We start from the raw sequence: 26,470 nt of genomic DNA, 5'->3' as shown, positions 1-26,470 counted from the left end.
GGGCGACTGATGGTTTGGATTACTTCAGTTTGGGGTTGTTCCTCTTTAAAAAATCCACAGAAACCCATTGCTTCTATGTTCTCTCATACTGAGAACCTTAAAGCCGAGAGACTGCTAAGTCACTCTGGAAAATACTGGCCTGGAAGACTTCACCCATCTGTGCAAATACACCACAATCCAATTAAACTGGCAGACTTTGCAATTATTTGCAGATTTCCCCAATCTGGCAGCAGCAAGCAGATACAGCCTGTGTTGCATAAGCGAGTTGTCGCAAGGCCTGAGAGAGCTCCCCAAAATCCTGGAGGAGGAGGAGTGGGGTGTCCTGCAGATGGGCACACACCAAAGGGATGGGCTTCAGTGCCAAAAGCAACCTCTAGCTGAGCTAGGGGTTAATTGTAATGTTAAACATTACAATTTGCTGCACCATCCCCTCCACAACTACAATGTCACAAAGCCAATTTAAGAGGTTTCCATCCTTTGCCACTTATTCTTACATCAAGTTAAGCAAAGCCTTTAAAATGAAACTGAAATGTAAGGAAAGAAATGAACAGAAATAAAAGGGTTGTGCAAGGGAAACAATCCAGATGATTTTGCAGCAACAAAATCAATATAAACTGTTGCACTTTCACCACTGAGGAAAAGGGAGGTCAAGAAGTGGCCTTTTTCTGAGGAAGGAAAGGAGATGCTAAACTCAGTAGTAACCACAGGACTACTTCCCCAGCCTGTGTCAGCACAGAGCTTGTGTTTGTGCTGGCAGAGGGAATGAGGGCTGGAGAAAGGGGAAGGTGAGCTGGGTGATTTCTGTGGCAGGGCCCCATCAGTTTGTAGGGGATGGGATTCCCTCTCCCAGACAGATTAAGATACTCAAAGGCTCAAAAGTACTTTTAGTACTTTGGGCACTCAAAAATACTTTCAATTCAAAGAAGCAGTGTGTTTGTCCTTAACAACTGATTTGAAACTAACCACCTTAGTCCAAGCTTCAGGCTAACTTCTTAAAATCTAGACTCTTGAAAAAAGCCCACCAAAACAAAACTTCTTTAAAGTCACTTTTTTCCCACCATCACCATTTCCAGCTGCACATTTTCACCCTGGTTTCACCTTCTCTCTCAGTTGAGTGGATCCTCCTCTTGGGCAAGGTTTTAGCTAGGCCTGGGAGGTGCCTCAGGTTAAATAAAGGGTGGGGCTTTGTTTAATATTCAGTGTAGCTGCCAGGTCTGGTTCACAGCACCAACCAACAGCAGTGTTGGTAGGAGCCACAGGTCAGTAAATGGTAGGCACTAAATCTTGGCCCCAGGTGCTCAGCCATGGAGGGAATTCCCAGTCCTCAGCTGGTATTTCCATGCAACATAAGAGGGACATCCCCCAAAGGAAATGAGATGTTTTCACAAGCTGTGAGGTCCCACTGGATCCCAGTGCCCCCCACAATGAGAGTGGATGTGTGAGGAGTCTGCTCTAGTCACCAGCCATGGCTGCTGCAGGCTCTTCTGGAAACCATGGAACAGCAAGGAACACTCAGCTCTTGCTGCACAAGCCCCAAACCCCACAGGAGGAGGGGATGAGGGAAGGGAAATCTCTTTAAACTGTGGAAGCCAGCCTGTGTGGGAGACCCATCTCAGTTGGGTGAGTCTGCACCATTTCAGCAGCCTTTCCTCTCAAGATCTGCAGCCATGGAGATGCTCAAACTCTTCCTTTCCAGAAATGAGGAATCAATCCCTTCAAATCACGTCTGTGTCCTCTCCCACAGCACAAAGCCCATCCAGCAGCTCCCATCTCAGATCCCACTGGCATCCCAACCAACAAGCTCTCCCAGGTCATCCAGCCTAGGGCTTCCTGCTTGTCTTTTGGGATTGTTTCAAGTTCAGGGCCTGAAACACAGGTGGTTTTATATATATTATATTTATATATTTTATATATATAATAGATACATATATATATCTATTTAGATATATATTTTTATATATATAATATATATATATTTATATATATAATAGATATATATTTTATAAGTTATAATTATAAATACATAGTTATTAAATTTTATTTATATTATTATATGATTATTAGTATAAATATATATTTATATGTTTCTATTTTTAAATGAATATATATTATTAATTCTCTCTATTTCTTTTGTTCTGATATTTATTTATGTCATGCAAGATGAAAATATTTCACTAGAGGAGAGCTAAAAGGCTCTAAGATAAGCAGTTCAATAGTCTTCTAGGAACATCCATTTAAAAATGGATCCGAGTAGCACAATGTTCTAGCCATGTGGTTTAGGCACCTCCATAGAAATAAGGGAGAAAATAGATGAAAAAGCAGCAAAGTTAAAAGAAATACTTCCAGAGTATCATTCTCTACTTGGATAACACAGCTCAGGCTTTTTATCTTGAAGCTGGGATTTGTCTCCATTATTGCTGATACATCCCCCTTTCTCCTTATTCCTACAGAGTATCTTCTTGCCAGCTCCTGCATCACATTCTGGGAAACTGAGCTCTTCTGGCAAGCAGATCTCCTAGTTTGTCAGCTTTCAAGTCCATGGAGGTGAAATAGCATTGGCTCATCCTTTCTGGGGCAGTTTGCAGTGGAATATGAAAATCCCAGCTATTACAGAGCACAGGGCTCGAGTCACCTCATTTCATCTGCAGAAAATTGGGATTCCTCACCTGAACTGCTCATTTTCCCACCCAATGGAGCACCATGAGAAGACAAGTCATCCTTCTTCTCTGGGACACAAGCTGGGATGGGTGAATCCCCCTCTGGATGTGCCTGTGTCTGTCTGTGGGCTTTGGAGGGTACCTGCACGTTGAGTTCAGACTGGATGTGAGCTTCCAGTCAGCCCAACTTAAATGAGTCTTGCCCATAGTTCTGGCATCTCCCCGAGGTTTCCATTTGCAGCAGCACTCTAACAGATGCTGAGAATACATTAAATGCTTTCCTAATGTCACATTCCCATGTCTGCAATCATGGTAATTGCCTCAGTGGAGTTTTGCAATTGCAAACGAGCAGGAAGCCATCTGCAAAGGAATCTGTCTATTAAGATGTGGCCCCCATTCTGGAAGTGCTTGAAAAGCCCCAGCACATTTCTTGGGCTTAAGATAGAAAATTTTAAAAAATAAATTAAAAAAAAAAAGTCAGACTCCTGCAGCAGTATGGAAAGTATCCAGAATATACTCCAGTGATCCAAGGAATAGACTGACTTTTGCTTTGGGACTGTGCTAATTAAATACTGCTAACTACATCTGAATAGAATTAAGTCTAATTTAAGGCCCTTTCTGAGCTCCAGGGCAATGAAGGCTTGTCCTAAAAAAAGAAATTACCGACTGCTGACAACAGGTGTCAGCAACAGGAGCGGCTGAACAGGGCTGAATGTGAATTAGCTGCAAGTGGAGGCAAGGACAAGCTAAGCTCAGCAGCGTTGCTGCAGCCACGATGAGACCTGGCTGGAAGCAGGGATAAACCTGGGGAGCAGAGCAGGTAGGAACCAGAGCAGTCAAGGGTGCAGCTGCTCTCATCAGTGCGTGCTGATAATCAGTGCAGATCTAATTTTCTGTGGCATAGATAAGGTTTGTTTTAGCACCACACATGCCAAAAGCACCTTAGGTTCCCATAGGAATTCTTGGGTGGCAGCCAAGGGGAGTGTTTTGCAATCAGTACTGTGCTCCCTTCCTCTTGCTTCTCCCTCCTCCCCTGCAGTCCACAGGAGCTCCCCCAAGGAAGGATCAGGTGTTTTGCTTCTCTTTTCCATGTGTATCCATATGAAGTCAAGCAGGAAAGGTGCTACAAAGGCCTTGGACACACCAGAGCATTTCTGGCCCCACCAGTCCTTTGCTGGCAGCTCTTCCACTGCCATTTCCTGCTGGCTCCTCCACTGTTTTTCTCATCATGTTTCTTTAGCAACATCCCATGTCTCTTCTTCTCTCCCCCTTGCTCTTTTGCTTTTAAATATACATTTATTATGGGGGATTTTTCCATGCCCTTTCTCTGTAATTTATCCCATATGTGTATATGACTCTTCCCATAAAAAGCTTTTGCCCACGTCTGTCTTTGGTTTTCATGTTTTGGCTTTATTTTTTAATAATTTTTGCTGTCATGCTCTTTTTCTCCACTGCTTTCAAACCCAGGCCTGTTTAACCCTTCCAGCCTTCCTGACCTCCACAAGCACAAACATCAGTTCTCTCTCCATGTACTGTCATTCCCTCTCCATCAAGGAAGCAAGAAAAACAGGTTTGTGGTTGGTGTTTGTTAACAGAACAAAACCAGCAGGTTGAAATTCCTCTGGGCTTGTTTTTGATTTGGTAAAAAGAAGGGGTAAAGGCAGGACTGAGAGCTGAGGACACACACCCAGGCTCCCACCTGAGCTCCTCCACAGGTATGGGGTGGGGACAGGCAGCAAATCCAGACTCACTGAAAGGAAGGGCAGTTTCATCCATTTCAAAAGAGTCACACCCAGCCCAAATTAACACCCCTGTTTTAATTTACCTTCAGACCTCCTGTTAGAGTGATTTATCTTCCAAGCCACATTATAAAAATGAAAGCTTTGCCAGGGGTTCAGGGTGTTGGACCAAGCTCACAGGCTTTCCCTGCTTGTAAGTATTCAGCACTTTCACGTAGGTTAGAGTTCCTGCAAAGGAAGAAAAGACAATTTCTGCTCCTGGTTTGTGACAAGACTGTAGAGTGGATCCACACCTGTGCCCAGAATGAGAGCCTTTAATACTGTCTCAAGAAAAGCAATTGTGGATATGCCCAGCTTTCCACTGTAGGAAAGTAGATGTATTGTGTTAGAAGGATGCATGGGCTTAACAGCGCCTTCAGAAAGATTTAAAAAGCAAATGAGAATTATTGACCGTGGGCAGGAGCTGGGACTGAGCCATTGGTGTCATTACAGAATAGCTGCAGCAATTTTTTGGACATCCCACCTCGGGAAGGCTTAACTATTGGACCTTTTCCATCTCCACCTTTAGGAGTTGGGGGTATCTGAGTGAGGAGCATCAGAAAGATTCTCTGAGGGAACCAGGCTGTTGCTACAGGACCACTAGACTGTCTTTTCCAATAGAATATGCCAGGATATGCAGATGGAAAGCCCTCATTTGGAAAGGATGAGTCTGAACTCATTTGGGTCTGAACTCATGCAAATTGACCAAATATGTTTGTTGACTATAAATCTAAGAGCAGAAAAGTTTTCTAAGGGAAGATGAGCCACTTGGACCTGAGAGATCACTTTCCATGCCATATTTTACTCTATGTTGTAGCTTTTTTTGTTGGTTTTTAAAAAAAAAAAAACAAAAACAAAAACAAAAACAAAAAAACAACAACAAACAAAAAAAGCCCAACAGCACCTCAGATAAATTCTGGTGATTATCAGAGGGAATTCCACTGGAAACATGTACATTTGGGAACTGGGATAATACACCTGATGGAAAAAGCTTCTCACCCTTGTTTATTCTGACCTGTCCCCTTGTCAGCTTTTTGCTATGTCCAGCAAGAGACAGTGGCCAATCTTCCCCTCCAAGACATTCATGATTTATTGGCATTTATCATAGATGTCCTCAGTCAATCCTCTCCAGGCTGTAGAATATGGGAAGGTTCAAAGAACAAGCTCAATTAATGCTTGCATAGTGGCAAGCCATCCCATACTTTGGACCACATTTGTCACCCTTCTCTGACTGTTTTCCATTTCCACATGCCTTTTCCAAGCTGAGAAGAGCAGAACTGCTCGTGGATGTGGGCACCCCACAGATTTGTACAGGGGCAGGGTGAACATTTCTGATTTCTGACAAGGTTTCATTTGTGAAATGAGTCGAGGTCTTTGGCCCCTGCTGACCCCTGTTCCTGCACTACATCCCACAACTGTTCCTCCCTGACAGTGGTGAGCACTTAGCTCGTTGTTTTCCATGGGAGGCCCTTTCCCATATGCATCACCCAGTGTTTATGCACAGTGACACTAATAATGTATCCACACTGCCTGTTCCCACTGAGCTGCTCAGAGCTCCTGCCCAGCTCCCTCTCCTTCTGGCAGCAGAGCACAGAGAGAGCTGCAGCCTCAAGGGTGCCTTTCATCCAGGTACCAAGGCAGAGGCAGGGAGGCAGCATGCCCAGCCCAGGGGTCACAGGGGGGATAACTATCAGGCACAGACAGAGCCTTGGGCTCACATTCCTCCTTTCCTCACATTTCACACACACTATGCTCCTCACAGCTAGAATGAGCCACTTCTGACCAAAGCTAAAGGCAACTGCCTGCTCCTGGACCTTTCTCTCCAACAGAAGCTCTCAGGAACAAATGGCCATGGCTACAAACTCTACATTTCCACCTTTATCCTATTACCCACCCTACTGCAGTCACCAGTTTACTGAAATTATTCTTATTACAAGTAATTTTTTTGCAATGTGCACCTCTTGTTGTCTCTTTAGGTCAAATGGAAAATCCACAGAAATCAGGCTGACCAGCTCCTGTTGGGGTCCTTGCTGAGCAGCACTCAGCTGCTGCAGTATCCTTAAGAACATACCCAGCCCCAGTGCCTCCACTGGAAAAAGGGAGCTGTTTTCCCTTCCCCTGCTCTGGAGTGTTGTGGCTGGGGGATATCTCTGGCCACATGCAGATAGCCAGGCTTATATAGAGAAACCAGAATTACCAGACACATGGCATATCCAATAAGCTTAAAAAGACTTTCCATGGCTAAGCGTGCCAAAGAGAGATGCTGAGATAGGACATGAAGGGTTTGGGGGTGGTTTTAATTTGTGTCACAGGCACATGCTTTATTTGTGTGTAGAGTGACTACTCAGTAATTTTTACAGTGCACATAAATATGAATTACTTGGTACAAGATCCATTTTTCTACGAAAGTAAGACATGACTAATGAAAGAAAACCCATATATTGTAAGATATTTTATCTGTATTGTTTCAGAGCAAGGCTGATAAAAGCCAAACAGAACACAAATCTGTATTAAATTAAATCACCCCCATCAATCCCTCCCCCTATACTCATGAAGTCATTAAAGGCTTGGAAAATCAGTTTATTGATAAACTGCAGGGTAAAAAAAAAAAAAGGCAGTGGTAAAAAGCAATAGCATCTTTTTAAAGTCAGTATGATACTAAATGCAAGGCCAGGGTGGAAAAGTGTGTAGGTTAAATTATGCAGATTTCAAAATATTTCAGACCATGTCAGCAAGAAAGCAGAAGAGTCCAGAGCTAAGTTCCCAGGGAGGGCACACAAACAATGACTCAAAAAGGAAGCTTGGGAAATGTGGGGAAATGCTCAGTAATTACTTTTTCATTTGTTTTGCTTAATTCAAAACAATTCAACAAGGGAACACGAGTCACAAAAATTAGAGCAAACAAAAGTAAATTAGCTTAGCCCAGACTATGTTCATTATTTATGAATACCTGCTACCTCTACAAAATAAAACCAACAGGCTCTATAGAGATACATGGAATTTCTCTGGTGAAATATAGGAAGATGCACCTTAAAATCTGTGAGCAAAAGGGAGAGGAAATAATGGGGCTTTTTAAGCAGTAGCCTGGCTCACATTAAAATCAAGGAATTTCAAAGGGAGATGGATAGAGAACAGTAGATTAGAAGGAGCTGCAAGCCAATGTTCTCCTTCAACCTCTCTGAATAAATTCCTCCAGCCCAAGGCCTACATTTCTTTATTAAAGCAAGTCAATCCAAACTGTGAGGAAGAGGAAGGAAAAGACTAGGGGGAAAATGAAGATGACCAAGATAAAATTTTCCATCATAAAGGTGAGGTGGGGACAAGCAGCCACCCTCCACACCAGGAACTTTATGGCTGGGTGCACAGGTGCCATTATAAAACCAGAGGTGCTGGGGATGTGGCAGCTCAAAGTGTGAAAGAAAGGGATTTCATGGAGCAGAGGAGAGAGGTTACAGGGAGCAATGCAGTCTGTGCTCCTGAAGCCCTAGGCAGGAATTGGCTCAGTCAACTCTTCCCTTCTGTGGGGCTGAGTGTCAGACCAGTGGCAAAGTGCAAACCAGTCTTAGGACACAACTCTTGGCAGAAATTCTCTTGGAACAGTGCAGGTTAAATGTCAATAGAGGTGGCCTTGCTTCAGCCAAGCCAGGGAACCAAATGAAAACACCTTTTCCAGTTTATTTTCCACCTCCCTCCCCATTTCTCCCCCAAACAGTAGCAGGAGGATCTTGCCACCCACATTTGCACTGTCCTTAGGAATGTGTGTGCCTATTTTAGGACAATTTGGAAACCCTTGGGAACATTCCTAATTAATAAACATACTTTCTATTTTCTTTTCCTGTATTCCCCTGTGGATTTCCATCATCTTCCTTTGCCAGCTATTGTGTACAGAGCCATTCATGATCCAACAGCAAGGCAATCCCTGGAACTCCAGGAATCCTAACCTGGCATTACCATTCAAGGGGGAATTATTCTTCAAAACTGAAGAGCACTTGCCTCTCCAGTCAGCTCTAGGCCTGCTGGTACAGTCCAGCTTTTTTGCCTGGAAGGCAGAAATAGAAGAACCTCAAAAGATTCTGCCCTGAAAACTCTCCAGTCTGTTGTCTGTACAGGGGACAAGGACAAGGAGGAACAAGTTCACATGAGTCTCTTGCTGTTTACTAAAAATACTGCTAACGTGATGTTTCTGATAATTTTGTTTGCAGTACTGGTTTAGAAAGAGGAAGTACAGATGGGTGAGGAGATAAAAAAAGACTTTGTTTTTCTTCTCCTTGTGACATGTTGTGTAACTACAACCCTGAAGAGAGCTGCCAGTGAGGAGAAGCATCAGGGTCAGCTCTGCTTTGCCCAGGTGGTATCCACAGAGAAAACAAGGCTGCTCACCTCAATATCCCTACCTCTCTGAGTCTAGGATGAAGTTACAATTTATTTTTCCTCTCTGTGGATTGTCACCCTACCTAGTCAGTTAACAAACTACACTCATTCAGTAGTCTTCTGTCAGATATCAAAACTATTTTGCCCACTGTGATCTTGTGCTGAATGTAAATTTAAAAGACGGGGCTTCACTGCATAAGTAGCTCAGGTGATCTGATTTAGTTTTGCTCCAGAGTTAAAGTTTATACTTTCCTCTCCAAAAGTCAGAAGGCTTTTGAGATATCCTTTTGAGATATTCAAGCCCAATGGGATGAGGCTCTGCACAACCTGCCTGAGCTGACCCTGCTCTGATATCATCAGCTGGGAGCAGGGGATCTTCCACTGTAAGCAAAGGGCAGGCTCAGGGCCCTCTGATGAAATTGGACAGGCACAAATCTCTGGGGCCTGATGCCATGCATCCCAGGGAGCTGGCTGATACTGGATCCAAGTCCCTCTCCCATCACACTTGAAAAGGCATGGCAGTCAGGCAAAGTGCCTGGTGAATGGAGTTCTTTCCCCTTAGGCTGGTGGGGCACTGAACAGGCTCCCCAGGGAATGGTCACAGCATCAACAAGAGTTTGGACAATGCTCTCAGGGATGCACAGGGTGGGATTGTTGGTGTGTCCTGTGCAGGGCCAAGGGTTGGACTCCATGATCCTTGTGGGTTAGGGTTAGGGTATGTCAACCCTTGACATATTCTGTTGATTCTATGAATGGAAAAAGGGAAACATCACTCCTATTTTCAGGAAGGGCAAAAAGGAAGACCTGGGGAGCTACAGAGCCTGGCCTCTGTGCCTGGCCAGGTCATGGGGCAGAACCACATTAAGGACAAGCTGTGCCTGACCAGGCTGGTGGCCCTCTGTGACAGAGTGACTGCTCTGCTCAACAGGGAAAGTCCAGCTGGTGTCATCCATGTGGACTTCTCCTAAGGCCTAGTAAGGCCTGTGACACAGTCCCACATGACATCCTGGATCTCCAGACTGGAGAGAGACATGGATTTGAAGGGTGGGGCATTCAGTGGAGAAGGAATTGGCTGGATGGACACAGCCAGGGAGCTGTGGTCAAGGGCTCTATGTCCAGGTGGACACTGGTGGCATGTGGTGCCTCTCAGGGTTCTGGCTCAAGACCAGTGATTGTGGCATTCACATTTTCTGGAAAAATCCCTTCGCCCAGGATTTTTCTCCTGGGAAGCTGAGAAGCCAAAAGAAAAATGAAAACAATAATTATCTGATTTGCTTCTCCTGTGTTTTGCTGCTCTGGAATGTGTTTGGAGATTGTTTACCCACAGGTGATTGTTCCATTGGCCATTGAGTCAAGCAACTCACAGCAGAAACCAATCAGTGCCAAGTTGTGTCAGGGCTCTGAAGAGAGTAACAAGTTTTCAATATTATCTTTTTAGCATTCTGTAAGTATCTTTTCTGTATTCTTTAGTATAGTTTAGTATAGCATTCTTTAATATAATACAGTATCTTAAAATAATAAATCAGCCTTCTGAGAACATGGAGTCAGATTCATCATTCCCACCTTTGTCTGGGGGTAACCCAAATACAGTAGGTGCTCTTCAATATTTCCATCCATGGCACACTGCAAGTGCACCCTCAGCTTCTAACTGGGCTGCTTTGGCTCTCCTCAACTGTGTAAGCAAAAAATACCCCAACAACCAACAATAACAACAACAATGGCAACAAAAAAAAAAAAAAAAAAAAACAAAAACAAAAAAAAAAAACCAAACAAAACCAAAAACCACCAAAATCTAAACACCAAAGGGACATATTGAAGGGGTTTAAGTAAGTGATGTTCGGTAGGGCATTTGGAATTTGTACAAGGAAGCTGTTAAACTCTGTGATGCACTCAGGGTTTGTGTGGATTTTAGGCCTTTCTAATGATGTTATCAGGATAAATATGCTGTGTCACCCACACATTTCTGCTATATTTATCCTGAAAACACTCCTGTGAGGCAGGGCAGTCCTGTTTACCCATTAACTCGCGGGGAACAGAGACTCAGATGTCCAAGTGACTTGTCCAGGATCGCCCAGTAACTCTCCAGATCCAATGCTCTTGTAACCGTGCCTTCCTCCCTCTTGCCTACACAAGAGATTTGTGCCTCTCCTGTCCACTGCAGCTGCATTAGGGCAACTTTGGAAGGCAGACAAGCAGAGAGGCCCCTGTCCTGTAACCCTTCAAGCAACAGGACCTCAGTGACTCTGCCAGTGGAAATTCCCAGCATGGATAGTGACTCCATATCAACCAGTTCCTACTGAACTGTATCCCAGCCCTGTTATCTCCCTGCATCTCATTCAAGTTTTAATCTCCTGTTCTACAACAAGTAGGTGATAACAGGGGCAAAGTACAATGCTGTGTGTCACTGAGGCCTGAACAGAGATGGCTGGTCTGAGAACTTGTGCCTTGCCAAGAGGTTCTTCTGGGATTTGCATTTATTAATAGTACTGGGATTGCTATTCCCATGGGATCCACAGTGGCCTGAGAGGATCATGAAATAGGAGGTATAAGGCAGGTGCCATGCAAGGGATTTCTGGAAGAAACATTAATGAGCTGAGGTGGGGGGGCTCAGAAAGGGGTGGTCAGTCCCTCAGTTAAGCCCCTACTCTCCATGAGGCCAGGATCTGTCAGTGGGAGACTTCCTTTTGTGGTGGAAGCTGCACCTTGGTGCAAAAGTGGGACTCTGGAATCACCTCTTGGACAAACTGGTGCTTCAGCAGCCCCATAACCCACAAGCCAGCCCAGAGCACTTTGGTCCCATGGCTTGCCCTGCTTTGGCACCTTGCTACAGGGGAGAGAGGGAGAGAAGAATATTGGCAGTGAATTAAGGGCAGGGGGTCCTCCATCAACTGAGCCCAATAATTTGAAGGCTCACTTCACTTTGGAAGCTCTCAGGCATCACCACCCTTGGGAGAGGAGTTGAGGAAGGCAAGAAAAGCTCAGTGGAGGCATTGAATGTGTTGCCATCCACGTGGCCCAAAGGTCTGAGTGCCCTGGGGAGCTCTCAAGGCTTTCTGTGTGTGTCGAGTGGAGGCACAGCATCATCAGTATTTCTGTGATCTTTTTGTGATTCCCGAGGCCACAGGTGTGCTCATGGAAACTGAGCTCCAGTCAGCTCCTAATGCAGAATGTTCTCAATACAGGACAGAGAAAGGATGGGTCAGCAAAGGAGGATTTTTTTTCAATAACAGAAAAATTTGTAGTTTGACAGGCTTGTAGTAAACATAAATTATCAAGCAGGTCATGGCTCAGATCCTGAAACTTTACAGCAGCAGCTGCTCAAGAGTAATGGTGGGGATTCCCCGAGTGTGCTGAACTGGAGCTATAATTAGACCATTTAGATATTATCTTCCTAACAGACAAAATTGCTCAGCTCCACAATGCCCGCTGCTTCTGCTGATTCTGGAAGTTCCCCCACATATTTATTTACACTAAAGGAAAGATCTGAACTCTGTTTTCTTTGCTGCAGCAAAAATCCCCCTTACATCATGGGATCCCTACCCCAGGTAGCTCAGGATTAGCCTTCCAGACACTGGGAATGAGAAAATACCCAGTTATTTACAGTGTTCTCCTCTTACCTTCCCCCTCTGCTTCCATCCCTCGGGGAGCTGCTCCCTTTTGAGTGATGAGCTGTAAACAATACAACACACTTTACAAATTGTGTGTGCAGAGAGGATGAGTAATTGTTTTGAAAATAAGAAATACTACATAACCACTCCCTTCATGGCTACCAAGAATTGCCTTCAACTCCCAAACAAGCTGCCAATTACTGCATTTACACATAACATGGATGGACCAGACTTTCCTCCAAGCTGCTTTGCCATGCCACTCTCAGTGAAACTGGGGCAATCTGTTTTAGGACAGTTCTGAAAAATCTCCTGCATGTAACAGCCTGAACCCACTTACAAACAAAATTTGTTTTGTATGGCATTTATGCATCATCCTGTCAGCTACACTCCCAGCCTGTTATTCCATCTGCCAGCAGAGAAAAAATAGATGTCCATTTTCATCTGATTTTCATACTAATGAGAAGTATTGGACCCAGGAGCCTCAATATCATTGCCTTGTAAAGTAAAAACGTCAAAATTATCTAAAGTGGCTGTTAATTAACACCTTGCATCTCCTCTAATCTCACCACAGTAACATGAAAGGAGACTTTACCCCACCTCCCTGGGTAGAAATGCAAGCTGAAGTCGTGCAGGTTGCTTCAGGCCATTCTTACCTAACTTGCAGCCCCGTTCCACTGCAGGCAGCAGGGTCTGTATCTTCTTAGCAAGTTCACTCCTTTCAGAGCTGGGAAAACAGAGGGAAAGAAAGAAATACCTGGTTTGAGAGCTGATGACAAGGGAATTTGAATTCTTTTGTCCTGCTGTTGTCAGAACCAGGAGTGTTTGCAGAGACTTACTCTACAGAGAGAACCTTGGGCTCACTGCAGGATGAGAAGCCTGAAATTAGTGCATCATTTTTACCCTTGTCGAGGGTGTAATTTTTTACTTTTGTAGGACAGAGGCAACCTGGGGTGAGAAAGCCAGGAAGGGAAGGGCATGGGCAGATCAAATAGTTGGAACAAAAGATCAGGATATTCCTAGCATGGAGCAATTCCTGGGTGAGTCACTTATAAATGAGTTGAGATTCCAGGTCTGACAGACATTTGCAGTAGGAGCTTTAAGAGGAAGGGCATGCCCAGCTGGGCAGAGAAGGAACGTGGGGGCTGCTGCTTTGAGGAAGAAGCAGTGTTATTTTGAGCTTTCTTCTGTAGTAAGAGACAAAAAAAAAAAAGAAAAAAAAAATCCAGAGAGAAGTGGGCTCCCTCTTGACTCTCCCATGGCCTGGCCAGAGCAGCTCATGGCTGCAGCATCAATCTCTGGCTGTCCTTTTGGTTGCCCCTGACCTTTTGGTGATGGTTACAAACTCTAGGGAAACTTTCTCCTCATTTGACATCTTCTGCCCCCTAATAAACACCTCCCAAGGAGCAGGAGTAGACATGACTTAACACCTTACCTGTGGATGGCAGGAGTAACTTTAAACCTTTTTTTTCTGACTTTATTTCATCACCTGAAGAGTCCAGCTAGATGTACAGCAATGGTACCACCTGCAGATGCAGACACTTGTTCAGAACTCTGACCAAATCTGAATTTGGAAAAGAGCTACCACTTTTACAGTTAACTCAGCACCTGGGGTAAAACAGTAGACCTAAAGTCTGCCAGATGAATCTGCTTTTAAACCCAGAGACATTCAGCCTTTCACACTGATAAACTGGTGATTCCTGAGGTCACAGGTGTGCTCATGGAAACTGAGCTCCAGTCAGCCCCTAATGCAGAATGTTCTCAATACAGGACAGAGAAGGGATGGGTCAGCAAAGGAGGATTTTTTTTAAATAACAGAAAAATTTGTAGTTTGACAGGCTTGTAGTAAACATAAATTATCAAGCAGGTCATGGCTCAGATCCTGAAATTTTACAGCAACAGCTGCTCAAGAGTAATGGTGGGGATTCTTTTAAAGCTGCTTTATAAATGCTATAGGAAAGTTTGTACCATGGTGTTTCCATGCAATTACCATGTTTTCCTAAAATTTTCAGCCTTTTTGGGCAAATAGCTCAAAACATCTCTCAATAAGCTCTACAGCCACAGCTGGCCTCGAACCAGGGGCAAGGGAACCAGGTGCTGGTTCAGGATGCTCACTGGGATATAACTGAGCAGTTTGAAATCTCTAAGACTGGCAGAATTAAGTAGGAAGGAGAGGGAAGCTGCCAGGTTCAGAAGGGAGGGCAGAGACTAAAGGGCAGAGCCAGGAGTGTCACAGGGGAAGCTCAGGTGATGGTGATGGTATGGTGTGGATGGGGAGGAAGGTCTGGGATGAGAAGAGCAGCACAGTTGAGTTGTAGGGCTGGGGATGCTTGGGGGAGGTCAGCTGTGATGGAATGCCATGGGAAGGAGCTGAGTAGGGTGCAGGCCCATGGGAAGAGCCAAGAGACTGCTGTGCATAGTCCAGCATTCTGACTGTGCCTGCACTGCAGCACAGACCCTTGGTGTGCCCCAGCCCTGCTCCTCCAGGGGTCTGGAGCTCCTAGATCTGCCAGAGGAGGCAGCAGCCCCCTCCCAGATTTGCCTGGATAGGAGGGTGAAAGAAACCCCCACAGGCATCCCCAGGTCCTGCAGTGAAATGAAGGCAGGCTGCAGCCTGGGGTTTGCCTTGTTCAGCCAGCTCTGGTGGCACAGACAATGAAATTCCTTCTTCCATATGAACTGGAATTCCTTTAAGGGGCAGAAAAGAGTGGTTCAAGCAGAGACTGTCTGAAGAGAGCTGCAGTGTTTTTGTCTGGGCACATTGCTTTGCTCAGGTGACAGTAATGCCACCATGGCCAGGGAAGTAATGCCATCATGTGCCCCTCCTGTCAGGGACTCATTCACTGTAAGCAATGCTCACCACACACAGGGCTCTAGAAAGGGCCCTGCCAGTGTGTAAATGCCCTTTGGCAGATACCCCTCATCAGATTTCACAATGAAAAATGAATTAGAAAGCACCAGCTGCACACATCAGTCTGCAGTGAGGATTGAGGAGAGACATGTTCTGATTAACACCCAGGAGGATGCTCTTCCCACTGCCATAGTAAAGTCATTCAATCCAAGACACTCCTGTTGGGGTTAACAAGACTCAGCTATTATGATGACCTTTGTTTGTCACCTATCTTGGGAAAAGGATAGCAGAAAATAAGGACTGGGCCTGTCAGGCAGCAAGAGCAGGCAGAGAGGTGTAACAGGACATAAGGCACCTCGTGTCCCTCATCAGCATCTGCTATGGAACAGGATAGTGAAACACTGACTGAAAGACACAGATCCCCAGCTGGGACAGGGAAAGGGCCTTGTGTTTTATTCCAAACAGCTTTAATGCTCTCCTGCCTAAAGGAAGCCCAGCCCATACCGTGAGGGAATGTGCTGAGGCTGAGCCAGGACAAAAGCATCTCTCCTTGCTCCTCCCTTCTCCTGCTCACATATCAGACTTGGCAGCACAGGGGACAGGACTCCAGAGTCAGTCAAGCTCCAGCAAAAAAACCTTCTTTCTATGAAAAAATGAACCAAAAACTTTCACATCAATTTCTAAATGAAGCCAAAGACAGACAAACACAAGCTGAGACACCAGTCTTCATGAGAGATCTCCTTGCTCCCAAGCATGCCTCTGGCTAAGCCTACTGTGAAATCACAGCACCAGCTTCCCCTGCATGCACACACACATGCACAACCCTCTTGGTAAAAATCCTCTGCTCCAGAAGCTCCTGAGAGCAACAGGAACAGTGACATAAGGACTACCACTGCCTTCCTAAAATTTTTGGTGTGTTCATCCCACTTTTGCCCCGTTCCTTCAAAGACATCTGTGGTGGTGTTAAAAACTGGTGGCTCTGCTGCTCCCCTCCCAGCTCTCCAGACGTGGTTGTGCCTGCTGAGCCTCTGCTATCAATCCTCTCTTTCCAGCTGCAAGCCTTGTGACTCAGATTCTCCAGAAAAAACCCTTGGCTCAGCATCATAAGCAGGAGGGATTAAAACTCATGAAAAATGAGCTCGTACCAGCCCTTTTTATAAGTCTCTAATGGAGGGTCATATGAGCTGGTCAGACCCCCTGCCTTTGCCTTTTTCCCCCCTCCCCCTTCTCTGATCTTCCTGTTATTCTTGGCCACAGACTGCTGGGCATTTTCAGCTGGGGCACTTGGATCAGGAGAGGATATCCCATTCAAAAGCCCAAATCCCAGTGTGGCCTTTTCCTGCTGGAAGCAGTTGTAAATTTTTTTTTTCCCCTTTCTTTTCTTGGTACAGCTTTCCTGACCTACATATTGCAGCGTGTTGTAACTCCTGCTCTCTCCATGACCCATACTGCCAAAGTGAAAAAGAAAAACCCTGGGAAGACATGGTACTAGATGAGTATGGGAAGCAGGGACCCAGCCCTGGGAGGAGATCTCTGAGCAGTTGCCCAAAAGCAAGGCTGATTTAGAGGCTTCTTTTTATTCCCCCTCCCCACCCGTTCAACCCAGCTGCTTCTACTTAAGAACCAAAACAAAGCACAGATCTCCTGCTAATTCAATTTCAGATTGGGAGAGGTTTTGAACAAATCAGTCAGGCTGCTCTAGACTGTTCCCTTTCATCCACAGCACATCCAAATGGGGAGATCCAGCACCCTCAAAGGGATCTGTGCTCCTGACACCCCCCCCCAGTAATGAGACAGTTCTGGGACCTGAACCACCATGTGGAAGCTGAGTGCCCTGAAAAGCCTCAAACCTGCTGGGAAAACCCCTCCATCCCAGATGGTGGGATGGGCCACAGCAGAGGTGGTGGAAACCAAGCCAAATGCTGCTGAGGGGGTGCCAGGAGTGATTCCCTGGGCTGGAGGAGATGACACAAGGGTAGAGAGGGGAGCTGGAGGAGCACAGCCCTGCCCTGGGGCATCACTGTCCTTCAGGATCATCCTCTCCCAGCTTTAGCTGCACCCCTGGAGCTGATGGGCCACAGATGCCCAGGCCTCCCCATCCCATCTCCATCTCTTAGTGCCAGCCCCCTGTCTCTGTTTACCCTTCATAAGCTTGTTATTGACAAATCAGGATTAATACAGTCAACACCAAAAGCATTTTCCTTCCTCCAAACCCATTCTTTCTTTACTCACCTCTTCCTCTGTCGTGCAAACTCATCCTCCAGGAGCTAACAGATTCCTTCTCCCTGCTTTCCCTGCATTTAGCAAAAGCCTTTTCCATAGCACACACCAGACCCAGCCTTGTCCTTGCTGCTGCAGCAGCAGATGTGCCCAAGGCTTTGCCTTTTGTGCCAGGATGAAGAATGTGCTCATTTGGCACCTACAGATCTCCACCTCCAGCACTGCAGTTGTCAAATCTGGTCCCTTTTCTTCAGAACTGAGGGAATACAGCCCACAGTAGCTTCCTCCACTGGCAACCACAGCTGTGGTACCAATTTCAGGTGGCTGGGTCTTGTTCTAGCTCACCACAGATTTCTAACAGTAAGTAAAGCATAGCCCAATATCTGTTTAGGTGTTCTAATTTATGGTAATTATTTAATTCTGTGCAAATCAATTTGGATGGTCAGAAGATCAGCAGCTGTAAAAGTGCTCAATTCAATGAGCTCCCATGTCAGAAGGATGATTTCTGCTGGCTGGACATCTGTACCTTGGGCTCTGTAATTCATTCTCCCTTTCTTCCTTTGAAGCTATTTCTAGGCAGCTCTGTGCTAGAGCAGTACACAGTAGTGTCATTTAATGAGACACTAAGTACAATTCTAGACTCTAGATGGCTCTTAATGGAAAATTAGCTTTCTTTCCAGACTTTGATACTGTCTTCCTTCTTTTACCAAAGCATCTGAGGCTCCAGCCTGTCCTGGAGCAGTTACCCAGGAGTGGAGAGGGCTCTGACCCAGAGCTTGGGGAGAAGCCCTCAGTGCATGCAGGGCACAGGGAGGGACTCCAGGCACCCCAGGCACAGCTGAACCAGCAGGTCACAGAGGAGCCAGGGCTGGCAAAGGCTCACCTGCAGGGATGTGGAAATATGAATTTTAGAAACAGCCTTTGGACACCTTATAATTATAAAAAAATTGTTGAATTGGGGTGTTGAATTACCTCTCCTTCCACCATGCCCTATCTAGTCTTAGGCTGTAAGAAGAAAGGGGATCCTATCTCCTGTGTGTTCAGTGGAGGATTTCAGAGTCTCACATGAAGGGCTTGGTTTGGAAATACCAAGTGTGCTCAAGCACACTGTGACTGCAGAGAACTCACCTTGCAGGGGGATAAAGGAATTCACCCTCAGCATGAAGCTGTGCCATGGGCATGACTGCTTTTCACCCATGGGTGCATTTCTAGGGAAAAATCAGGGAGGGCTGGGTTTCCTTTTTGTTCTGTGCTCACCTCACGCCAGCCAGGTCTCCTGCTCTTCTGCCTTTCACTTCCTGCACCAACCACACAAATCCCTGCATGATCCCAAGCGTTTAATGGGCGCTTCCCTGCTCATTATTTGATGGTGCCATGGCTTAGCAGGGTAAGGAGGTCAGTGCTGGTGGTTTTCTCTCCCTCTCTCTGCTTACAACATGCCCTCTTTTCAGAGACAATGAGCACCTTCATCCCAATCCCCACTGAATTGTATGAAATGATTCAGTGGGAAATGAGAGGGAATGGGGGGGCTGATGTGGGGCCATGGTGATGCTGGAGGCAAGACCTCAATGGTGGGGCCACCATCCTCCCATTATAAAGAGTACATGTCACCCAAAGAGGGGACAAAGGCAGGGGTTGGGCCACTTTGGGAAATCTCTCCCTAAATAAAAACCTGGAACAAGGAAAGCCATGGTCATGCCAAGCCTGTGTGATCTGCAAATGTCCAGGGAGAGGGAAAGGAAAAGCCAAGAGGACACAGACACCACAGCAGTGCCCTGCAGGGATTTCATGAGCTGACACCAGGCCAGGCAGGGTCCCCCAGGAGCACAGTGGGAGCACCCCAAACACAGGCAGGCCAGTGCAGGGGCAGCACAGGCATGAAAACAGGCACAGCTTGGCTCCCCTAACCCACTGCTGCCCCTGGGGCTGTCTGAACAACAGGTGTCAGCATCCTCCTGGCCCCTGATCCACTCCCACCCAGCTCCTGTCCTGCTGCCAGAATGGGGGCACACCACGTGCACTGAAGGGTGGCCAGGGAGGACAGAAAGTGTGAGAAAACTGGGGAGGGGATGCAGAGAAGAGAGAAACCTGGCAATGTGGGAGAAAACCTGGAAATGAGTAGTGGTCCTAACCAGCAACAGTGCTGATCTCTTCTGAGATAACCAAAAACCAAATGGCCAAATAACTCCCTCCTTTAGTGGTTTAGTTTGAAACCTCTGTGGCTCTGAATATGATGTTTGTGAAGCAAAGACCAAGCCAGGGGGGATCACAGGCAGGGGGGCTGAAGACTAACACATAAGAAAGAGGCACAGTTTAGGATGTGCTTCTGCTTTCTTTATTGGATCCCAGAGCTGAGCCCACCCCAAACCATGGTGTTGATTCCCCAGCACCTCAGAGGCCTGATTTACCCAGCCCTTTATGCATTACACTTAATATTTCTAGTGAGCAGCCACCTGGAATCAGCATCTGGGCAGAGTTTGGCACCTGCCCCAGTGCTGGGTGTCTCTAACCTTGCACATCTACTTGTCCAGCAAGGACAGGGAGGAAAGGTGGTGCTCTTTGGCTAAAAATGCCTTGTCAAGCCCTGATTCCCTTAAGAGATTACATCCACAATAGCTTGGAGATTCATCTTCCACAGTTTAGTGCAAAAAGTACCTAAGGATCCCTTTGAGAAAAATAAAAATTCAGTTTAGAGACCCTGGATTTTCCAAAGAACCTCAAGGGGACCTCCAGGTTTTTGCCCTATTCTCACAATTTTGTTAAAAATAGCAGGGACTGTTTGGTGTTAGGTGTCCTGCACAAAAACCAAAGATACCTTCTCTAAAATGAGAGAGCTAGAAATCAGGAATTTAAATCTGTTTCTCAATCCCCTACCAGTAAATGGCCCACATGTCCAGAAGTGCTGAGCAGTCGTGGCTCACATGGCAGAGCCAAGACAGTGCTATGTAGTCTGGCAGCAAAATGAAGTGAGCCACAAACCTGGAAGCCCAAATGACCCAATTTTTTCACAAACCATGGTTTCCTGACCTGGTTGTTCATGACTGCAAAAAAATTCATGTGTGTATCCAAAGCTTGCATCTCGAAAAAAAAAAAAAATTCAGGCTGGAAAATTCACCATGAGAATGTGAAGGGAGAGGGTTGAGGTTTCTCCTCCCTCCAAGATGACGAATGCAAAGTTTTCAGGACCCTGACAAAAAGAGCTAAGAAAAACAGCAGTGAAATGCCACAGCAGTCATACTGAACACAATTGATGCACAGCAGTGACCCACAAGCCTCCCTCAGAGGCTGGGAGGGAGCAGGTGGCAAATGAGCCAATGTTTTGGTGCTGTAAAACCTCTCAAGTGGAGCAATAGGCATCAGCTCCAAGAATATCAGCACTTCCCTGCAGCCCAGCAGGGAGAGTGAGGTCTCTTGCCTGCAGGCTGTTGAAGCACACACAACACGTTTCAGATCCCTGAGATAAGTGAAGCTGACAATGCCATGTTTTGACTGGAAAGAAGCCTCCAGCATGAGAAGGAGAAGTGGTGAAAGGATGTATTTCCTTCTTCCACCTCCTCCCCGTCCTGTAATCTGTGCAAATTTTGGGAGCCACGTGTAAATCTTCAGCTTTTCAATATGCTGTAAAATTAGAAGAAGCAAAAGCCTGGAGTACTTGAGAAATGGGACAGAGGCTGTTTTCAAATCAAACAAGGCAGAAATCACAATACAACTTCTGAGAGGATCAAAGGAATGTTTATGTCACCCTTATGAGGTGCACTAAGAAGCCTTTTGGGAAGCCCTTGTGAGTCACTGCAATTGGCCATCTGGCTGCCATGATTGATGTTTTTCCAGATATAGCCCTTAGCAGGATTGGATGCTGTTTTATCTATGAGCACTGAAGTAAAACAAACCTTTCCAGAAACACTGCTGGCCACACAAAGAAACAACTAGAATCATACATGTGCACTTTCTCAACTGTCTACATACCATCTATGTACCACAGACCTCTCAAGAGTCTTCCTCAATACTCAGGGCCTCTCAAGCACTCAAGTCCAGCTATAAGAGGGAGGAGAGATCAGCTGGTATAACAGGTCATGATGTAGAGAGAGGCAGAAGGGCAGTGTGTGAGGATGAGAGAGTCTCAAGAACCACAGAATCACAGACTCCTTGAGGCTGGGAGGCACCTCTGGAGGTCTTCTGCTCCAGCCACCCTTGCTCAAGCAGAATCACTTAGGGCCAGTTGCCCTGGACCATGTCCAGATGACTTTTGAATATTTCCAAGAAGGGAGACTCTGCAACCCCTCCTGGCCACCTGGGCCAGTGCTCAGTCTGCCTCATGGTAAAAAAGCTTCCTGATGCCCAGGACACTTCTGTCACCTGAACTGAGCACCAGGTAGTCCAAAAGTTGTCCCTGTACCACAGACAGATGGGACATGCTGCCCTCAGGTCCCACTGAGACCTGTCAGCTGGAAGAGAACAGCAAACTCTGGTTCCCTCCAGGGTTTGAGGGCACTGTACTCCTTGGACAGGTACTTCTTGCAAACCATTAGACATAAACTCCTCCCTGTGTTGTCCTGTTTTATCCCTTCTCTTTCTCTGGTTCCCTGTTCCAGGCCTTTTTTTGCCAGTTAGCTAAAGTAGCTCTGTCATCTCCGATTCCCAGCAAGACAACCAGACCTGCCAGCTCTATTCCCACTCTCCCTCTGTGCTTCTGCTTTCACTGCCCTTCTTCAGTTTGCCTTCCTCCCCAGTCTGGCCACCAGTCAGCCTTCCACTGATTCAGCTCCACATTTGATCACCTGCTCCTATTCCCCACCTTGGTGCTGCTTGGTTCATGCTCTGACAGCACAGTCCAACAAGAAGACAAGAGCTGTCAAAGATCCTGCTTTCTGGTCCTTTTTAGCATCCCCAGCCTCTGGAACAACAGCCTGACTGCTCTTCCTCTGCACAAGAAACAGCACATGAGTCACCCAGGGAAGATAAATCAGGACCATCCCAGAAATACCCTGCTTGGCCAGAGGGCTGAGCTTTCTGCCAGACCTCAGCACCACTGGCAGAGCATGACAACATCCCAATAAAGATAATAATTAATTAACCACCTTTCGCACTCTGAACCTCTGGGTTTGTCCAGCTTCCTGATTCTGGGAAGGCAGGATCTCAGCAATGCCCACACCATCTGTCTTTTGTCTGCAGAAGAATTTATCCCTGTTTTCAGAGGCCAGCAAGGAAACTGGGTCTGTTTAGCATTCTCACCTAGTTACAGTCAGTACTGTCTGTGCTGCTACTGCAAATAAATATGTGCCTCTTGCCTAGACTTCAGGAAAGATGCTGTGTGCCAGATTTTTATTTTTTAAAAAAATATTCCATTGAAAAACATGATTACTTCAAATCTGGGGAATGTTTTATGGAGACTTCCGACTTCCTTACTTGGTAAATAATGCTACATGTGCCTTGTTTATTGTTTATTGTTTAGTGCAAGAAATGGCAACAATGGTTTAAATGCCTGATCCAGAGGGAAGTGGGAAGTTTCCAGCCCCACACCTCAGTCTGATGTCCTTCTCTATCGTGTTTTTTATCATGTTTTTCCCTCTGTACTGCCTACCATGGTGGGAGTGTTCTCACATTACAGGCTTTCCTGATGAATAGGTCAGGCAGGAGTGCAGGAACCACGAGCCAGTGGAAAGGATTTGGGATGGAATACCAGAGAACTGAGTCAGTCCATTCCTGCATCCCACTTCAAGTAAACCTCTTCTCTTGGCTGCCTCTCAGCTTCTTCATATAAGCAAAATATGGATCACAGCCTTCTCTGCTCCTAGCCAGGTGCATGGAGCTGCAGGGATGAAAACTCTGTCTCCTGGCCAGTGACCCATGACTGGGAACACTGCAGTCCTCCACACTGAGAAATTCATGGAAATTTGGGGGAGAGATGAAAGCAGAAGCAGGAGGTTCCCAGAAGTTTGGACCCTGGTGGCAGGCAGCAGGGTGGGAGAGGATGAGAGAACAAGGGAAGGAAGGAGAATGGAGAGCACAGAGCAGAGGGGGAGTGGGACAAGCAGGAGGCATGGCACATCCACAGAGACACTGAGGCTGTTCTTATGAGCAGGGGTTAAAGGGAGGAATTAGCTGGGAGCAAGAACAGAGGTCAGGAGAGAAGGGAAGGAACGTCGGTTGTTCACGCAGGAGCCAGTTTAGGACTGGTTTTGATTGTGAATTTTCTCATTCTTTATCCCATTTGGTTTTAAAAAAATCCTGTCCTCATGATTTCCCCTGGGAAAGCAGTCAACAATACAGCAGCTGATGGAACATCTTTCCTGAGACTGAGACTAAACTTTCCTTTTGTGTATCCTCTGTCCCAGCCTTTGACTCCTCACTGCTCGTGATGTGCCATGGGAAACACTCCCCCTCTGCCTTATTGCACTGAAATGCCAGCAGGCTGCTCCAGCCTCCCACTGCTCCCTTCTCCAGCCCCTCCTCTTCTAACAAAACGATGCTGATGTCACTTCTCATCCATCCCTTCTGCTCAGCCAGACAGGGAACCCAGGGACAGCAGTGCAGGAAGCCTCACTGTGGTGTTTCCATCACACACCTGTGCTGATAAACTGATGGCACCACCCCTGCCATGGTGTTTTCTAACCTGAACAGCTGGCTGGATGCTCCTCCTTTTTTCCCCTATAACAGGCAAAATTGTCTTTTACTATCAGGCATAAATACCTGTGACCTACAGACCCACTGTGTGAATGAAAAGGCAGCAGATGAAGGTGGTCTTGTGCTCAGAGTTTCTAACCTCCATCTACCTTGCATGGAGACAAAAAGCTCCCCTCTAGCATTTTCTGGGGGTTAGTCTAGCAGTCATACTTCTGTGACTGTTTTTAATCTTCCTTGACACTTCTGCAGCAATGCACATGCCCCAAAGACTTAACTTGTCCCAGCTGAGCTGTTTCAGAGCTCATAATGTGAAAACAGCATAAAAAAACCTGCTGTCTGCCTTGACAGTGCAGGCTCACTGCAGCCCCTGATGAAAGCACAAACAGCACAGAAAGATACCCAGCCAAGTGACTAACTGCTTCAGCTGGGGACTAGCCAGAACTAGGAGTAAACATTTGGGCTGGAGATTAGAAAATCTACACCATGAGGGATGTTACAGGCCATTGTCTGGGATTCTGCCCCTGGTGTAGAGGAGAGATGAGGTAAGTAACTGAAACGGGGAAACCAAAGCAAAAATAACGGTGTCCCAAGAAAGGTCCTAATCTGATTAATGTTGTGTTTGGCTCCTGATCCCCTTCTTCACTTTCAATGTGTCAGGTGATGGGTTAAGGGATGGGAACCTGATCCTGAGAGTTCCTTTTGGCAGAGGAAATCAGGGCGAGTGTTTTAGTGAGCGTGTTCTGGGAGGTGGAAGGATTTTTGCTTCCCTGAGAAGGAGCAGGAGGGAGTAGAGGGAGAGCTTGTGCCTGGTCAGGCCTCACCAGACCCCTCACCTCCCTCTGCTCCTGCACACTCTGCCACCCTCAGCAGGGAGAGATAAAGAGAGCAGGAGGGAGACAGCTCATTTCCCAACACTTGTTTCATTCAAACAGCCTTATTTTTGGTAATGTTACACCAAAGCTGCAAACAGCTCAAGTGCTGGATGGTGCTAAAACTCTGTCCTGGGCATGTTCCCAGCTGGAGAGATATCCCAGGACTGCAGCCCACCAGGGACACAGCAACGTCGGCAGTGCAGCGCTGGAGCGCAGCCGTGCCTCACCCACCCAGCCTGGCCCAGACAGTGACCAGGGCCAGGTGCTCCAGGGGAAGGGAGAAAACACCACCCACAGCCCTATGTGAACAGCCTCATGCAAGCAGGGAAGCCCTGCCCTGTCAGACACTGTGCTGGGCATGATTTTTTGGGACCTCACTCTGGCCAGCGTAGCCACCGGTGCAGCTTGGTGGCCAAAAGCAGACACACCCTGGCCCCAGGTGAGAGCAAAATTGCTGAAAAGTGGTCAAAATTGAGCAGAGGTCTCCCAGTGATGTTGGTAGTACTCCTAGTGGGAGCTCTGAAGCATCTGGACAGGTTTCCCAGGGAAGCTGTGGCTGCCCCAACCCAGGAAGTGTCCAAGGCCAGGTTGAGGACAAGGCCTTAAGCAAGCTGGGATGGTGGGAGATGTCCCTGCACATCCAGTTGTGGCTGGATGGCCTTCAAAGTCCCTTCCATCCCTTAACATTCTGATTCTATGAGTCTGTGGTCTCTGAGGACCAGGCTGTTCTCCAGTAACTTGGCAGAGCTGGGGCTGTTTCCATGGTAGGGATGCTACAGAAATTGGATTCTTCTGGCTGGCCAAAAATGAGAACTGCAGTGGAACTCCCTACCTTCCTGTCAGCCTCAGGTGACCATGCAGGATGTCTTCTGCCTGTCAGAGTTTGTAACTTGTACAAGACAGCTCCTTACTGTGTGCTTCTCTCCCTTTATGCCCTTTTCTGCCCATCCTATCCACACTAGCTTCAAGGAATTCAGTTTCATTCCCAAGTCCCTCCAAAGCCTGATCATGGAGTCCAGTACAAACTCCAAACTAGAGTGTCTCTTGGGTTAAGGCTGTCTGCCATGTTTATATGGCACATTTCTCTCTATCTCACACAGAAAACAGCCCTTTTAGCAGAAATTCAGTCTGTGAGAAATACCACATCCACTCTGCTAAAATATGGCCCCCTCTTAAGTACAGACATAAAGACAAACAGAGCTACAAACACTGACCAAAAACTTTGAACCCAGATCCCATAGGTTCTAAGAAATCATGCTTTTAATGTATGTAATAAACACCAATCCTTCCCTTTTGGGCACTGTGTTTAGCAAGTAGAAAAACATGTAATTCCAGGACAACATCTACAATGGGACCATTTCTCAGAGTTTTAGATCAGAGGAGAAGTTGCTATAGGACATTGGCTGTGTTCACACCAAGTATGTTTATCCCCTTATCACTTAAAACCTCATTCACTGTTAATGCTGGCCCAAGTTGCCCTATGCAGCATCTT

General features: G+C 46.5%; 1 long non-coding RNA gene across 1 annotated transcript; it reads right to left on the bottom strand.

The window, feature by feature from the left end:
* Positions 1-981: 981 nt before the first annotated feature.
* On the bottom strand, positions 982-17,626 carry LOC139587775 (uncharacterized). Its single transcript, XR_011678486.1, has 6 exons — positions 17,495-17,626; positions 13,847-13,937; positions 13,068-13,138; positions 12,424-12,475; positions 4,483-4,624; positions 982-1,865 (listed from the first exon to the last, which is right to left on the bottom strand). It is a non-coding gene; the product is annotated as an uncharacterized lncRNA (long non-coding RNA).
* Positions 17,627-26,470: the final 8,844 nt, after the last annotated feature.

This window comes from Agelaius tricolor, unplaced genomic scaffold (assembly GCF_023055355.1).
Source record: "Agelaius tricolor isolate 1412-34295 unplaced genomic scaffold, bAgeTri1.0.p SCAF_3, whole genome shotgun sequence".
Taxonomy (NCBI): domain Eukaryota; kingdom Metazoa; phylum Chordata; class Aves; order Passeriformes; family Icteridae; genus Agelaius; species Agelaius tricolor.
The sequence above is the reverse complement of the archived record's forward strand: the minus strand, read 5'-3'. Positions and strand labels throughout refer to the sequence as shown.